General features: G+C 50.3%; 1 protein-coding gene across 1 annotated transcript in view; it reads right to left on the bottom strand.

Annotated features, from left to right (window-relative positions):
• Scn5a (sodium voltage-gated channel alpha subunit 5) overlaps window positions 1-3,175 on the bottom strand; it is a 96,581-nt gene extending 93,406 nt beyond the window's left edge. The window contains exon 1 of the mRNA XM_050141582.1: window positions 3,017-3,175. The gene's annotated coding sequence lies outside the window, so the exon portion shown is untranslated. The remainder of the gene's footprint in view (window positions 1-3,016) is intronic.
• Window positions 3,176-15,733: the final 12,558 nt, after the last annotated feature.

Genomic DNA, 15,733 nt, shown 5'->3' with positions numbered 1-15,733 from the left:
TTTCAGAAGGACGGGCAGGCGGCCTGCTCCACCCCAGAACCAAGAGAATTAGCATGCCTGGGGGCGGAGCTTCAGAGCGGACGTCTTTATGTAAAGCTTTCGAAGTGCTGCTCTGGTGGCCGGCCAGGCAGCCCTGGCTCCAGGGTCCAGCTGCCTTTCTGGAGTGCCTACCTCCAGCCCAGGTCGCCTTCTGGAAGCTTCCTTCTTAGATCTTCTTCTCTAATGCCCAGATGACGTGGTATTGCTCAGGTGACTATTGTCCACCTATGTCCCCCACCATGCATACAGTATAAGGGGTGGGTACCTCTGGGTACCCTGAAGGACACCAGAGTGTCACCAGTGGCCTGCCTGCAGACACTTCCTCAGCTGAAGGACTTTCTAAGTTTGCACAGGCCCCGTCCACACTGGGGAGGCGGCACAGGCCCCGTCTCCATTGGGGAGGTGGCACAGGCCTGGTCCACACTGGGGAGGTGGCACAGAGGTCACTGACCAGCTGCTGATCCCTTCACTGTCTACAACACGGCTGTGACTGTGGTCCCCACCTCAAGGGCTGATGTGGGGATAACTGGGAGATGCACCCCATGAGTACCTGCCGTGGTCCCCATCTTGGGGACTGATGTGGGGATAACTGGGAGATGCACCCCACGAGTACCTGCCATGGTCTAGTCTACACAAAGCACTCAGGGCCTGTTCACCATTTTTAGAATCATTACTGAGGATAAATTCCCAGTTCCTGAGCAGAGGTTGCCAACACCCCCATCGGTCTGTGACTGTGACCTGGGCTCTTCCTCATGTCACGGGACCCAACAGATCACTCAACTAATGGCTGCTCTGTCCCCGTGTTTGCATTGGTTAGTCAACGACCTGGAAAACTCCTGTTCATGCGTCAAAACCCAGGTGAAAGTTATCTCTGCTAGAATAGGACTTTTGACTCTCAACTAAAATCCTGACCTCTTTTGTGTTCCTGGTGTGACACTGGTATCACTGTGCCCTCCTTCAAAAGCCCCCTCAAGGGATCACGGGAATGAACCTCGTGGGAAGAAGACACTGCTCCAGGTTGCCCCTAGGATTCTCTTCTGGGTGGACTGCCTGGGCACCAGCCTCCCCTTATCCCCCATTCCCAGCTGTCTCTGTCTCCCTCTATGCCAAGTGAGTCAACTGTGGAATCCATCCAGGGGTGTTGTGGTCACCTCCATATACAGGGACTGGGCAGTCTAGAGGACAGCTGCCCATGGCACCTCGGGCTTTGAAGATAGCTTCTTAGCACCCGAGGGCCGCTCTTCTTTCTTTCTTTGCTGTCTTTGTTTTGTTTGCTTTTTTCAAGACAGGATTTTCTTGTATAACAACCATGGCTGTCCTGGAACTCACTTTATAGACCAGGCTGGCCTCGAACACACAGAGATCTTCCTGTCTCTGCCTCCCAAATGCCGGGAATACAGGGCCACTCCTCTGTCTATTTAGACCCTCTCTGGTCAATTCTAGGCCAAAGCAGCCACCAGGAAATAGAGTCCAAGGCCTGTTACCCTGAGTGTCCGCCCCAGTCCAACGATTCTGTGTGACCTTGGATTAGTCCTTGACCTCCCTGGCTCTTAGTACTTGCGGTGGAGAGGGGTTGGTGAGGTGGAAAGCTAGCCGAGGCTCTTTTCAGAACCTTAGGCGTTCTAGCAAAGAAATGGTGTCCCATGTTCCAGCTGCCCCTTAATTTCCCTTGCTTCTGAGGTAGCAGCCTGTCCCGCCTTCATCTCATCTTCCCTCGTGTGACCGTATTTATGTGCATCTGCCCAATTTTCTAACGGGAGGGGACAGGGACAGGTTAGGGAGTTGAGGGGAGGACAGAGGGGCTGGGCTCCGTGTGGCCCAGGCCTCAGTTCTGAATGATGGTGAGTCTACAGAAGGTCTGGGGTTCGTGGGGGCTCCTGTTCTGTGCTTCTCTGCATGGTGCTTGGAGTCACTGCTGTAAGAGGCAGCTCAGGACCCCAAGGCCACTCTGGTCCCATGGCCCAAGGAGACTGAAGTCGCCAAGGAGACAGAGTGAGTTCCGTGGTTTGTGGTTGTATGCTGCCCTCCAACAGGTGTTTGGAAGGCCTGCCTCCAGCCAGGGCCTCGTCCCTAGCATTTCCCGCACCATAAGCACCACCGCCACCAGTCCCCACGACATCGCTGTCCCCATCAATACTCAGACAAGGCTAGGCACCTCCACTTCCTCGCAGGGCGCCTCCAAAGACGGTCAAATAACATAGAGGTACGGAGCTGCCTCTTTCTCCCGTTAGGTTGAGCGAGTCTGTCCAGGTCAAAGCAAGGAGAACGAAGAATTCTCCCGAATTTCCATGTCCAGACATCTGTCCCCTCTCAGAGCCCACAGATACAGGAGGAGATGCGACTGTTTCAAGGCGACAACAGGGCACTGAGATCTCGGCATTGTGGGAGCGCCCAGAAGCAGGGCACACTCGTAGATCTGACCCCCGATAGCGCGCACAAATCCCTTCCTGGGGTGCAGAGATTTCGTCTAATCCAGGGCATAGCCCGGGTGCCGGGTCCCCCCACGCTCCCGGGCCCAGGGAAAACGAGCGCTTGGCCTGCTTCCTAGTCCTGGTCGGCGTCCGCTCAGCCCTTTCACCCCCAGCTCTCGAGAGGCACATTCTCTGCGCGCCTTGTGGCTGCTCTGACCTTGGGGTCTCCGGCCTCGGGAATCCGGGTCCCAATCCCTGCCCCTCGGCCAGCCTGCGCCAGCGATGGCTCGGGAGTCGGGACCGAAGCTCCCCATCCCCCGGCCCTCGACAGCGCACGGGAAACCCGGAAGGAGAGGGGACGGGAGGAGACCCGCGGCGAACAGGAACGCCCCAGGGAACCCCCGGCCCGGGCCACCTGCGCCTCTCCCGCCCCTCCCCCCTCTGGGACAGCGGCTGCCGGGTGCTGGGGACCCGGTCGAGCGGCTCCGGGCCATCGGGGAGGAAAGTTGGGCGGCGGCGGACACAGAGGCGCGGGGGGCTGCGGGACACGGGGGGCGCTCGCTCACCTGCTGGTCCCCGGCCCGCGCCCCGGGGTGGGCGGCTGCAGCGCGACGCGGACTCGGCTCGGCGCAGGGCTCGGGGCAGCGGGCGCAGGCTCAGCGGCCCCGGGGGCGCGATCCCCGCATCCCACGGGCGCTGCCGCCGTCTCGGCTCCGGCCGCTCGCTTCGGGCTCCCGGGCTCGGCGGGCGGCGCGGGCTCGGGCTGGGGGCGGGGTCGGGGGCGGGCCCCGCCTGGGCTCGGCCTGGGGCTCCGGGGCCCCGGGCTGGCTCCGCCCCAGAGCGACGCGTCCGGGGCTCCGCACGTGGCGCTGCGCCCGCCCGGCTAGCGGGGAGAGCCACCCAGCCCCGGCGGGGCGCACGCCCACCGCCCCTGATCCCGGGCGCGCCCTGTCGGAGACGGCCGCCCACGCAGACGCGGACAGACAGACATGCGGACGCACACCGACCTGCGGACGCTTCGCCACAGAGAGCCACCCACGCAGACCTGGACAGGCGCACGCCGACAAACATTGGCACACACGCCGCCCAAGCCAGAGTACACAGACACGCCCCTCCTCGCTGCCTTGGGGACCCTACCCCAGACATCCCATTTATCCACGTGGATACGGGCATGACCTGACACCCATGCTGAGACAGTAACACACACACCTATATTGACATACATGCACACAGATACAGATGCCTACGCACAGTTATGCACATGGACATAGACACCATTAACACATGTTGGGGTTGAGGAACACATACTGATAAACTTAATGACACCCTCGTGACTTGGAGACACACATCCACTTACACATTGGCATGGGGACACTTAGAACCACATTTCTAGAGACACAATGACAGTACAGAAACGTGTAGGTATCTGTGTGGACACGCTGACACACAGGTGCGGTCAGAAACAAAATACACAGATAGCCCCAGTATCAAATACACAATCACCAAACAGTAGGACTCCCACGGACGCCTCCCACACACCCTCTTGAACCGTTTTCAGCCTTCTTGACACACACAGGGATACCAAGTTCCATGTTGACACAAGCAGCGACTGTCCCACAAGGATACTGTCATGTGCACACATACATCCAGACAGACAGCTGTGCACATGTTGGTACAGAGTCACACACTTGCTTGTACAGCCAGTCGGACCCACAAGGAACAGGTCACTACCATAGACCATTGCAAAGGGCAGTGCCCCTCTCCCTTTGCAGCGGCACCGTCCAGGGCTGTCACAGGAGTACAGAGGTGCACACACGCATACACACCAGAGGCAAGCTGGGACCATCGCTTGTTTGTTTTGTTTTGAGACAGGGTCTCATTAGGTATCTCTGGCTTGCTTGGAATTTGCAATAGGGACCAAGCTGGTCTCGAACTCACAGTGATTTGCCTATCTTAGCCTCCCAAGTGTGGAGATTAAAGGCTTGTGCCATCATACCTTGTCTAGCAACTTCTTTATAGGAATTTTGAGGTGGCTGTGGGCCAGTGGTGTCTCCAAAAGTTTCTGGAGGATATATAAGAAAGTGATGTTCAGGACATAGGACTCTGGCTCTGAAGGGGGTTGGGGTGTCAGGAGGGTCTGACTGCTGGACCACAGATCAATCTGCCATCGCCTGCCGGTAGCTCCAGCCGGGTCTGAGGTTGGTCAGCAGCTCCCACTAGTGGTCAGAGTGAGAACTGCATCCAACGTCCCCGTAGCAGATCCCACTGTGGGACCCACCTTCCAGAGCTGAAGCCCACACCCATCAAGCAGGAGGCAAAAGCACTGACCCGAAGGTCCTTCCCTTCCTGAGATCTTTAACCACCAAGCTTTCAGATTCAGACTTCCAAACGGACTTGGAGAATGGAGAGAGGCTGACACTAAAGGTCCTGGGGATGAGAGGGGAGATTCCCTTACTCCTAATCCCAGGCAGTTTTATCCTTTCTCCTCAGTGCTGGGCCAGATGTTGCCAGGAGAGGTGGGATACACAGTGACTCAATACACTAGGTTTAAACCGTGTGTGTGTGTGTGTGTGTGTGTGTGTGTGTGTGTGTAAGGAGAAATGAAAATCTATACCCAGTGGAGATTTCACCAGGAACACACATCTGGAGCTCTGAGACAGGATGCAGAGTCTAAACCAGGGTAGCCAGTGTCTGGAGTAGTCACCCTCACTAAGAAATCATATGAAATCCAGGGCATTCCTTTCTTCTTTCCAGACCTTGTTTAGTGAATGAGGACCACACAGTTATCAGTCAGAGGCAGCAAGATTTTTCTTTGGCCCCTTTATCCCCCTCCCCAGGTTTACAGCTGGAATTAGCAAACTGGCTTTAAGGTCATCTCTTACATGACTCTGTTGGCTTTCTCATGGCCAAGGCACAATACCTGATGAAAAGCAACTTAAGGAAGGAGGGAAGGGTCCTATTGGCTCACAGACGGAGGATACAGCCCATGGGGGAGGGGAGGGAGGCCTGAGCAGGGGCAGAAGGGAGTTGATAACATTGGGCCTGCCGTCCGGAAGCCGAGCCTCGTGGGTGCTGGGGCTCAGCTCACCTCCACAGCCCATGGAATGATGCTGTCCACACACTACCGAGCATCCCTCCTAACCTAAGGGAGCTCCTGAGAATGCACATGCCCCTGTAGGGAGGTGTTAGCACTCCTCTGCGTGCTACAGGCTTCTGTTTTGTCTCTCACTGCCCCAGGCTCTAAATTTTATGTGTCCTCCTATCAAACCTGCACATAGAAAAGTATACAGGTCTTAAACGTTTAATATCAGGGTTTCTCCCAAACATATCTTTAACCAGCACATGGAGACCAAATACCACCACATCCCCGAAATCCCTTCACAGTCTCTCACGGCCAGGCTTCCACCCACTCCCAGTGCTAGAGGCATCAAAGTCCCTTAGCTAGCTCGCTCCCTTTTAAATTTTTTATCTATTTTATTTTGTGTATGTGTGCATATACACATGTGGTATGCCATGCAAGGGTGCGTGTATGTAAGTCAGAGCAATTGGAAGAGTCAGTTCTGTCTTTCTACCATGTAAGTTCTGGGGTTCCAACTTGTGTTGTGAAACATTTTAACTGGGCAAAGATGTGTTACATTTGTTTGTGCTGCTGAATGTATAAAGGTGTGTTGCTTTTGTTTATGCTGCATTTGTTTAACAATGTAATGATATCTGTTTCATTATGTAAAGATGTGTTACATTTGTTTCACCTTCCTGCCTAAGGCACCTGATTGGTTTAATAAAAAACTGAATGACCAATAGCTAGGCAGGAAAAGGATAGGCGGGACTTCTAGGAGGAAAGAATAAATAGGAGAACTCTGGGCTCAAGAAGAAGGAAGGAGAAGAAGACAAGGGACAGGCTTGGGCCAAGAAGTCAGGCAGCCACATCCAGCCAGACAGTGAGAAGCAGTTGAAAGAAAGATATACAGGGAAAAGAAGTAAAAAAAAAAAAAAAGAAAAAGAAAAAGAAAAAAAAACCTTGAGGCAAAGGATAGATAAAGAGAGGCAGAATAAAGTCAGTTAAAAGAACTAGCCAGAAATGAGCCTAGATTAGACAGAGCTTTCATAAGTAATAGTAAGTCTCTGTGTCATTATTTGGGAGCTGGTTGGTGGCCCAAAAGAAAAAATCTGGCACAAACTCCATTGTTAGTTTTGGTGGCAGGAGACTTTACCCACTGAGTCATCTTGTGATGGAGGTGGGTCTTGTATCTTATCTGTTGCTTTCATTGGTTAATAATAAAGAAACTGCCTCAGCCCTCATAGGACAGAAAATTAGGTAGGTGGAGTAAAGAGGAGAATGCTGGGAAAAAGAAGCTGAATCAGAGAGTCGCCATGATGCTCCCACGCCAGACAGATGCAGGTTAAGATCCTCCCTGGTAAGCCAGCTCGTGGGCTACACAGAATATTAGAAATGGGTTAGAACAATATGTAAGAGCTAGCCAATAAGAAGCTGGAACTAGCCGGGCCAGGCAGTGTTTGAAAGAATACAGTTTCCGTGTAATTATTTCAGGGCATAAGCTAGCCATGCGGGCGGCCGGGTGCCGGGGACGCAGCCCTGCCGCTCCTATTTCAACAGATTTCCCCTTTTTCTGTTTAAAAAAAAAAGAGAAGGCTTTAACTTTAACATAGTAAAATTACATATAACAAAACAGTTATCAAGCAAGAATTATAGTTACAATATTTATATCTATTTTATCTCTTATCATAACTAAGGAAAACTATAACTATCTATTTATTATTTAACTCCATCAAAGACTCCGGAAGGATATATAATACTACTTAAGTAAACAAGAAATAAGAAAACTCTAGAAATGACAGAGACATTTCGCTGCCTGGACAGTCACCCAAAGTTCCTCTGTACCTGTACCGTTGGGGTATCCATCTTCAGCCTTCAGGCCCATAGTATCCAGAGACATTTCCATGAAGCAGGAAATTTCAAAGACAGTTCAGTCATTTTCTGCTGTGTCCTGCAGAATGTCTCGCAGATTCTTTCATGAAGCAGGAACCCCGAAAGACCATCTCACCTTTAGGCAAGTTCAGCAGTCCTCTCTCTGAGGGTTCTCTGTGTTCAGTTTATGCAACAGTCCAGGCAAGAGCAGTTTCTTGCCCAAATGACTATCCAACTCCATAAGGATCCTCTTCGATGCCCATCTTCCTCTTGGTTTTTTTTTTTTTTTTTCTTTCGAGACAGGGTTTCTCTGTGGCTTTGGAGCCTGTCCTGGAACTAGCTCTGTAGACCAGGCTGGTCTCGAACTCACAGAGATCTGCCTGCTTCTGCCTCCTGAGTGCTGGGATTAAAGGCATGCGCCACCACCGCCCGGCCCCATCTTCCTCTTGAAGTAGATTGGTGCTGCCAGGAGCAGATGTGTCTCCTTGTCATGAAAAGTCCTAAGTTATTAAAATATTTTAAATGCCATATTCTGCAGTCTTTGAAAGATATGAAGAATGCCTATCTAATTGAAATATATCTCTATATATCTAGAAAATCTAACTCACATGACTACAAGTTTTATTATTATCAATGATTATCCATTAACAACCTATATTTCCTAATTATACATTATATTTTAAATGAACTATACAATCACAATACCTTAATCAAGATCAAAAATACATATACATATAACAAAATTGACCTTAAAATCCATACCAATGCAAATTATTCATATCTATCCTTTAAATGTAAAAGAACATTTATAAACAATATTTGGGAACATGGGCGTAGTTTTTTCTCTCCAAACTGCTTCCTGCTGAATAGGGGCATCGTTAATTAGGTCGTTCATGATATAACCTGTGTGCTAGTTTCATCTCAGTTGGCCATTAAATGAAGCAATTTTTTTAGGGTGTTCACAGCAACCTTTCAGGAGGGCGTGGTCTATCATACCAAATCGGAATAGATGCAATCCACAGGGTCACATCCTCTGTGAGAACAAAAGAAGGACTTTTTCAAAGCATCATAACCTTAGATCCAAATTCTGAAGTCAAGATACGTTTAGAACATATGTGCAGGTTCAGCTTAGCAGCCCATATAATGAAATGTCTCTCTGTACTTAGCTCCTTCACAGTCAAAAATTTTAAAGAAAACACAATGTATATAATCCAGACTCTCTGTGAATTTTCCATTTTTACGTGGCTTATTTTTCTTTATTTCTCTTAATCTGTAACTATCTGTATTTTTGTATTTTGTCTCTTTAAAGACTTTACCCTTTTTCTTTTTAAGACATTAACTTTATTTTTTATATTCTTTTTCTTTTCTCTCCCAAGCCTACGTACATTTATCCAACAGTGTCTGAATCTGTTCTATTGTAAATCTGTAATTTTTTTACTATCCAGGAGCATTTCTTAAAATGTTAAGCACTTCTTAAAAACTTAAGTTGCACCATGTACAGGTAATACGGTACCGCCTGTGTCCTGCCCAGTCTAAACTTTAACTGTGCTGTTATCACAGTAATTATGGTAGTTCCTGCCTGAGGTCAGCACAGTTTAGCATGGAGCAGCCGCTCCTGCCTCAGAGCCATTTGGTGCCCCTGAACCATTCACAGTTCCAGGCACACAGCAGTCCACATTGGAGCCACAATCAGCAGTTTAATTCTGAGACTGAGTGTGCAGCACAGAAACTCTTTTTATCCAAGTTACAGCAAAATTTGACACACAGAGCATTGCGCAGTCTCTGTATGGCGGCAGGAATCCGCCATGGTCATCCGCCTTCCTAAGCCTGATTCAGCCTTCTGCCCAGGTGCAGGCGGGGAGCGCTGAGCCATCTGCATGGTCTCAGAGCATTCTCCTTCCGATCCCAAGTGGGAACACAAACATCCAGTCCCATAAAAGCCTTGAAATGCTTTAAAGCCAGAGTTCACGCTGGCAGTACAGCTCCAGGAAGCTGCGCTTTAAAATGACGCAGCTTTTTTTCTGTTGCTGTTGCTGAATCAGGAATCTCTCTACAGCACGCCACAAACAAATAGCAAAAATCTGCTTTAAACTCTCTCTCCCTTATTTTTAAGCCTTTTTAGGTTTTTAAGTGGATTTAGCCCATCACGTCAGGTGCCACTGCCCCACGTTGGGCGCCATCTGTTGAAATAGGAGTGGCAGGGCTGCGTCCCCGGTACCCGGCCGCCCGCATGGCTAGCTTATGCCCCGAAATAATTACACGGAAACTGTATTCTTTCAAACACTGCCTGGCCCGGCTAGTTCCAGCTTCTTATTGGCTAGCTCTTACATATTGTTCTAACCCATTTCTAATATTCTGTGTAGCCCACGAGCTGGCTTACCAGGGAGGATCTTAACCTGCATCTGTCTGGCGTGGGAGCATCATGGCGACTCTCTGATTCAGCTTCTTTTTCCCAGCATTCTCCTCTTTACTCCACCTACCTAATTTTCTGTCCTATGAGGGCTGAGGCAGTTTCTTTATTATTAACCAATGAAAGCAACAGATAAGATACAAGACCCACCTCCATCAATCTTGCTGATTCCACCTGCTTAAAATTTTTTATTGATGATGATGATGATGAAGTGGGTGGTGGATGCTGATGCCATGGCCCACTCAGAAGCTCAGGAGTCTACTTTGTGGATTTGGTTCTCTCTTTCCACCTTTGTGTGGATTGGGTGGTTTGGTAATATTTTGTTTATGATCTAACAAATAAAGCTTGCTTGAAGATCAGAGTGCAGAGCTAGCCATATTAGTGAGCCACAGAGGCCAGGCAATGGTGGCAGACACCTTTAATCTCAGTGCTCGGGAGACAGAGGCAGATGGATCTCTTTAAGTTAAAGATCACCCTGGGTTACATGTGACTGAATCAGTCTAAAAGAGAAACAGAGCCAAGCCAAGTGGTGGTGGCTCACACCTTTAATACTAGTATTTGGGAATCACATGCCTTTAATCCCAACACTAAGGAGGTGGAGACAGGAAGGGATATTGCTGGACAGAGAGAGGAATACAAGGCAGGAGGAGACAGGAGCTCAGGGCAGGTAGTCTGAGGACAGGACTCCCCCCTCCCTTTGGTTTGAGCATTGGTAGAGGCTAGAACTCTCTAGTGGCTAGTTGCCCTGCTTCTCTGTTTCTTCAGCTTTCACTCCCCATAGCTGACTCTTGAGTTTTTTTTTTATTAAGACCAATTAGAATTTGGGCTACAGAGTGGAATCAGCTGAGATTGCCGGCTTATGCTGCAAGCCTTTGTTTACCCACTGACCCACCACCCTGGCCTTCAGTTTGCTTACTTTGTAGATGTGTCTAAAAAGGAATCACGAAGTGGAAACATGTTTGTGCCTCATCTTTCAAAATTGGTTTTATATTCGTCAATCCATTCAAATTACTGTTTTGTTTTTGTTCTAGTCCATTGGCCCTTCTGTGAATATGTGAACATCGATTTATTTATCCACTGTACTGCAGATGGACGTTTGAGTGATTTCTAGTTTAGGGTGAACATTCTGGAACATGAACTTGGGTGGACGTGGTGTGACCCCAGCCTGACAAGAGTGTCTGCCTATGGTCAACGTTGACAGTTCCCCAGACTGGTTCTACCTGCATTCACAGCACTTACTGGGAACACGCCAGTTCATCTCCCTTCTCTAGCACGGGGTATTTTTGTTATTTTTGCCTTAGTCGCTTGAGTGGGTGTGCAGAGGTTTCGCATTGTGGTTTAATTGACATTTCCCTGGTGACTAATGAAACGGAGCGCTTTCCCATGGTTTATTGGCCATTTGTGTGTTTGTACTTTTCATTTATATAAATGGGCATTGTTCAAGATTCCATTCTTTTCCTCCCCCCACCCCCACCCTGTTCTACCTTTGAGCTCAATCTATGGCTGCGTGGTGTAGGCAGCCCACTCTTCGCTTCACTCAGCTGCAGCGCGTCCTATGTGAAGACCCCGGCCTTTCCCTCCATTCCCACGGAGGTGGGCTTGGGGCTGCCTCGTGGATGATAGAGTAGTCTTGTGCCTCTGTTCTCTTCACCTTGTTAATTCGAGAGGTAGGGAAGGGCTAAGAAGTGAGTGCAGCGGGGTCTGAGAATCCAGAAACCTTGCCAGAGGAGATGGTGCAAGAAGAAGCCAAAGCCAAGTCTTTACAGACCTCATACAGAGGCCCCGCCCAGCCACCTCTCTCCTGGCGCTGGTTCTCCCAGTTGAAGCTGATGGATCTGAGCTCTGTAAGGGTTATCTGCATCTTAGAGGCAGGAGATGTTCTGGAAGGAAGGGGCTTTAACAAGACCCCTGAATCCTGACATTCTCTTGTGTGCCAGAACCCTCTCCCCAAACCCCTCCTCCGTTGCGTGTGTGTGTGTGTGTGTGTGTGTGTGTGTGAGAACAATCTCCGTTGTTGTTCCACATGGACCATCTGACTTTTAAAATCGTTGTTATTTTGAGACAATCTCCGACTGGCCTGGAAATCACGCCTTAGATGATGCTGGTTGGCTAGTGAGTTCCCGGGATCCGCCCACCTCTGCCTGCCCAGTCCTGGTTGGTTAGTGGGCCCACGGATCGCTCACCTCTTGCATGCCCAGCCTTGGGATTCCGAATACACACCACTACATCTCATCTGGGGATGAAACCCAGGTCTCCATGCTTGCACAGCACACTCAGTCACCTCTCCAGCCCCAGGACGCTGGTTCTTAACTCTCACTCCACTTCGCACTAAGCGTTCTGCCCGTGGGGAAAGAGCTCTAGAGACTGGACGACTCCCTCAGCAACAAAGCTGCCGTGTCTGGAAACTCAGTCCCGCTCCTCCACATCCCCACCCTTCCTTCTCTGCCAGTGTCTCTTACGAAGGCTGCAGCATCTGCAGTTTGGCTCTCACACTTCCCTGGATTCAGAGTAGACGTGGAAGTTGAGGTTGGCCAAGGGTCCTAGCACACCTTAGCAGGGAAGGCAACTTTCCTCAGAAGAGCCCTTGAGCTATGGGGCTGTTCGCCATCCCTCTGCCATCCATCCTGCCTCCAGCAGGGGCGGAGCACTGACAAAGCCTCTCTACCATGAAGACTCCAGGGATAGTGAGCATGGAGCCAATGCCTGGACGCTTCTCTCTCTTCACTCTGGAGATACCAGCTCTCCTCTCCAGGCGTTTTTGAATCCCACTTAAACATCCAGAAAGTTCTTCTCAACTCCGCTCTTGGTTCCTTTTCCGTTTTTTTTTTCCTTTATAGGGGCCTATACACAATGGAATTTTAAACTATTTACTATTAGTGTGTTTGTGGTCTATTGGGGGCCACCGTCCTACAGCGCATGTGTGGAGGTCAGAGGACAACTTGGTGGAATCAGTTCGTTCTCTACATCCACTTTCACCTGGGGTCCCAAGATAGACCTCGGGGGTCAGATTTGTGCAGCAAGCATTTTATGTTCTGAACCATCTCACCGACTCCCTCTTCCATTCCCATCTTTGTCCATATGGGGTTTGTGAGTTGCTGACATAGCTCACTGCCATCTTAGAGAAGTTTCTGGAGAAGTCATTGATTTTGAAGACTGCCCCTCCCATTTTGTTTCTGGTCCAGATAGTAGCAGGTAGGCGATGGATGCTACCCTCCTGGGTTATCACACTCTGCTTTCTTTCCAGTGCCCTGCCAGCCAAGGCCCTCTATCTTAGAGTAGCAGAGGTGCAGAGAGAGGGACAGGAACTCATGGCCAAGGGCAATAATATGCCCTCCTGAGAGGGAGATGGTGATTTGATCCCCACTTGATGTCTAGTTCTCAGACACATGGATGCTTTTATCTGAGGGACCACTGTCAAGCAGACAGCATGGACTATTTCCTGTGGACACCCAAGTCAGACACACATGTCCAAAGATGCCCATCTGTCCCAGAGGATGTCTCTTCCTTAAGACCTTCCACGGCCACGAGCTGGAAACCCAAGAGAAACGGAGAACCTGATTTCAGACATGAACCATCCAGCATTGTGAGCCCCGACTCCTGCCTCGGTTTACCTACCTCCTCTGCTGCCCTTCACCCGGCAGCTGTGGCTGCCTCAGTAACCAGAGTGCAGAGTTTGGGGACAGCCAGAAGCTTAGGTCAGTTCGTCTCCTGCAGGAATGAGTTTACGTCAGACACGCGATCTTTCTGCATCTTCTACTCACTGAAGAGGTGGGATAATTGTCTGTCTGCCTCGTGAGTTTTTGAGGAAGGCAGACAGGGTAACACATTGAAGGGTTTTTAAGATGGAACATATGTTTACAGATGGAATTTGACCATCCTGGTAACCTAAAGCCTGTTCACGCAGTACACAAACACACAAACCCTAGGCTTTCAGGGACAGATGTGCTAGAAGTTTCTTCTCTTCTCTTCTCTTCTCTTCTCTTCTCTTCTCTTCTCTTCTCTTCTCTTCTCTTCTCTTCTCTTCCCTTCCCTTCCCTTCCCTTCCCTTCCCTTCCCTTCCCTTCCCTTCCCTTCCCTTCTTTCTTTCCTTCCTTCTTTTTCTCCCTTCCTTGCTTTTTGTCAAGGTCTCATGTAGCCTTGGCTGGCTTGAACTCCCTATGTGAGGATGGGTGACCTTGAACTTCTTGTTTTCCTGCTTCTTCCTTTCAAGCCCTGGGATTACAGGCATGTGCAACAATGTACAACACATTTATGTGGTGGTAAGACTCAAACCTAGAGCCTTATGCTTGCTAGGCAAGCACGCTACCAACCGAGCTACACCCTTAGCCCATTACACATAGGCGATTTCTATTGAGCCATATCCTCAAGGCTGAGAAAGTAGCAGGGCTGGGGAGAGGAAGACACTGAACATGGATGCTACATTATACCAGTGGGTCCAGCAGCCAAGGCTTTAGGAAGACCCTGACCCTCAGTGTACTATGTAGAAGGCAAAGAGACAGGACAGCCTTGCTGCCTCTCAGGCACCCTGCACTTGACCAGGGGCGGTAGCGTTGGATGAGACGCCTTGTGCTGGGCAAGGGCAGCGTGAAGGAAGAGGTTCTGCTGTAAACCAGCAGCTGGAGACTGCAGGATCAACAGCGTTTGGATCCTAACAAGAGTTCCGAGCATCTCCCCCAAGTCCATCCTCTGCCCTTGTTTGTGGTAGATTGAGCCGCTCTTGGTGGCGGCTATCTGAAGGAACAGGATGAGCCAGGAAATGGTTCTGGTCTGGCTGTGGGCGAAATGCACTGGATTGCTGGAGCGGGTTGCCAGCATGTCCCAGGGTCCCCTCCCCGAGCCAGCACAGCCCACAGAAGCCCACACTAGGCACTGTGTCCCCGTGGTCGTCCCCATTGCACCGGGGACATAGGCCACCCTGAGCCCTGCCGCCCCCATGAAGTTCTGTCACCTTGTGTTCCTGCTGTACTTCACTTTCCTGCAGAGTTTCACCCAGTGAGAGGGTCAGGGTGAGAGGTCAGACTGCAGATGGAGTCCTGGCGCCAGGATTCTGGGAGCTAGTGGAGTGGGGGTTTCAGGTGTGTTGTATCATCACGTGACCAGCCTGAGCCGCAACAAGCATTCTTCAGATCGCATTTGCTTATTAGTAGGACTGAATAGTGGATGTGGAGGCTTCCCCCCACTCTGGATTAGGGTCAGCTGCCTGCAGGGACTCGGGAGCACCTAGTGTGGCATGGGAAGTAGGCTCAGCACAGGTGGGTTTCGGGAGGGAGGGTTAGGAGGTCACAGCTTTGGGGATGTGGGTAGGACATGGGCAATTAGAGCTAGAATGTCGGAGCCAGGCTAGGCTGAAGATGGCTGGAAGGCGGAAGGAGTACTTCCGCTGGGCGGGGACTGAGTTCCAACCAGACTTTTCTTTTGTACCTTTAAGAAGCATTTGTTTTAGGGGTGGGAGGCTGGGGAGATGGCGCAGCCTGTAAAGTACTTGCCTTAAAAGTACAAGGACTTGAATTTACCCCCAGAACCCATGGAAGAAAGCCTGACAGGGTGACTCTAGCCTGCAATCCCAGCTCTAGAGAGGTAGAGACAGGCAGGTCCTTGACGCTTGCTGACTGGAGAGCATCATCTATTCAGTGAGCCCCAAGCTAGTGACAGATGGCGTATCAAGGTTAAAAAAAAAAAAAAAAAGGAAGAAGGCAAAAGACTGACTTCTGTCCTACCCACACAGAGAGAGATGAACGGGTAGCCAGAGAGACACTCAGAGACAGAGGCACACACAGAGACACACATACACAATCACACACCATATGTTCCTGCCCAAACACAAATACACATGTGTGCACATACACGGAAGCATTTTCTGTATATGCAGAACATACAAGAGTCTAGGCGAAAGATGCAGCATGGAGAGAGAGAGAGAGAGAGAGAGAGAGAGAGAGAGAGAGAGAG

Source organism: Alexandromys fortis, unplaced genomic scaffold (genome assembly GCF_014885135.2).
Source record: "Alexandromys fortis isolate MF-2015 unplaced genomic scaffold, M_Fortis_MF-2015_v1.1 scaffold_44, whole genome shotgun sequence".
NCBI lineage: Eukaryota > Metazoa > Chordata > Mammalia > Rodentia > Cricetidae > Alexandromys > Alexandromys fortis.
Note: the sequence above shows the minus strand (reverse complement) of the source record. Positions and strands in the feature narration are given on the sequence as shown.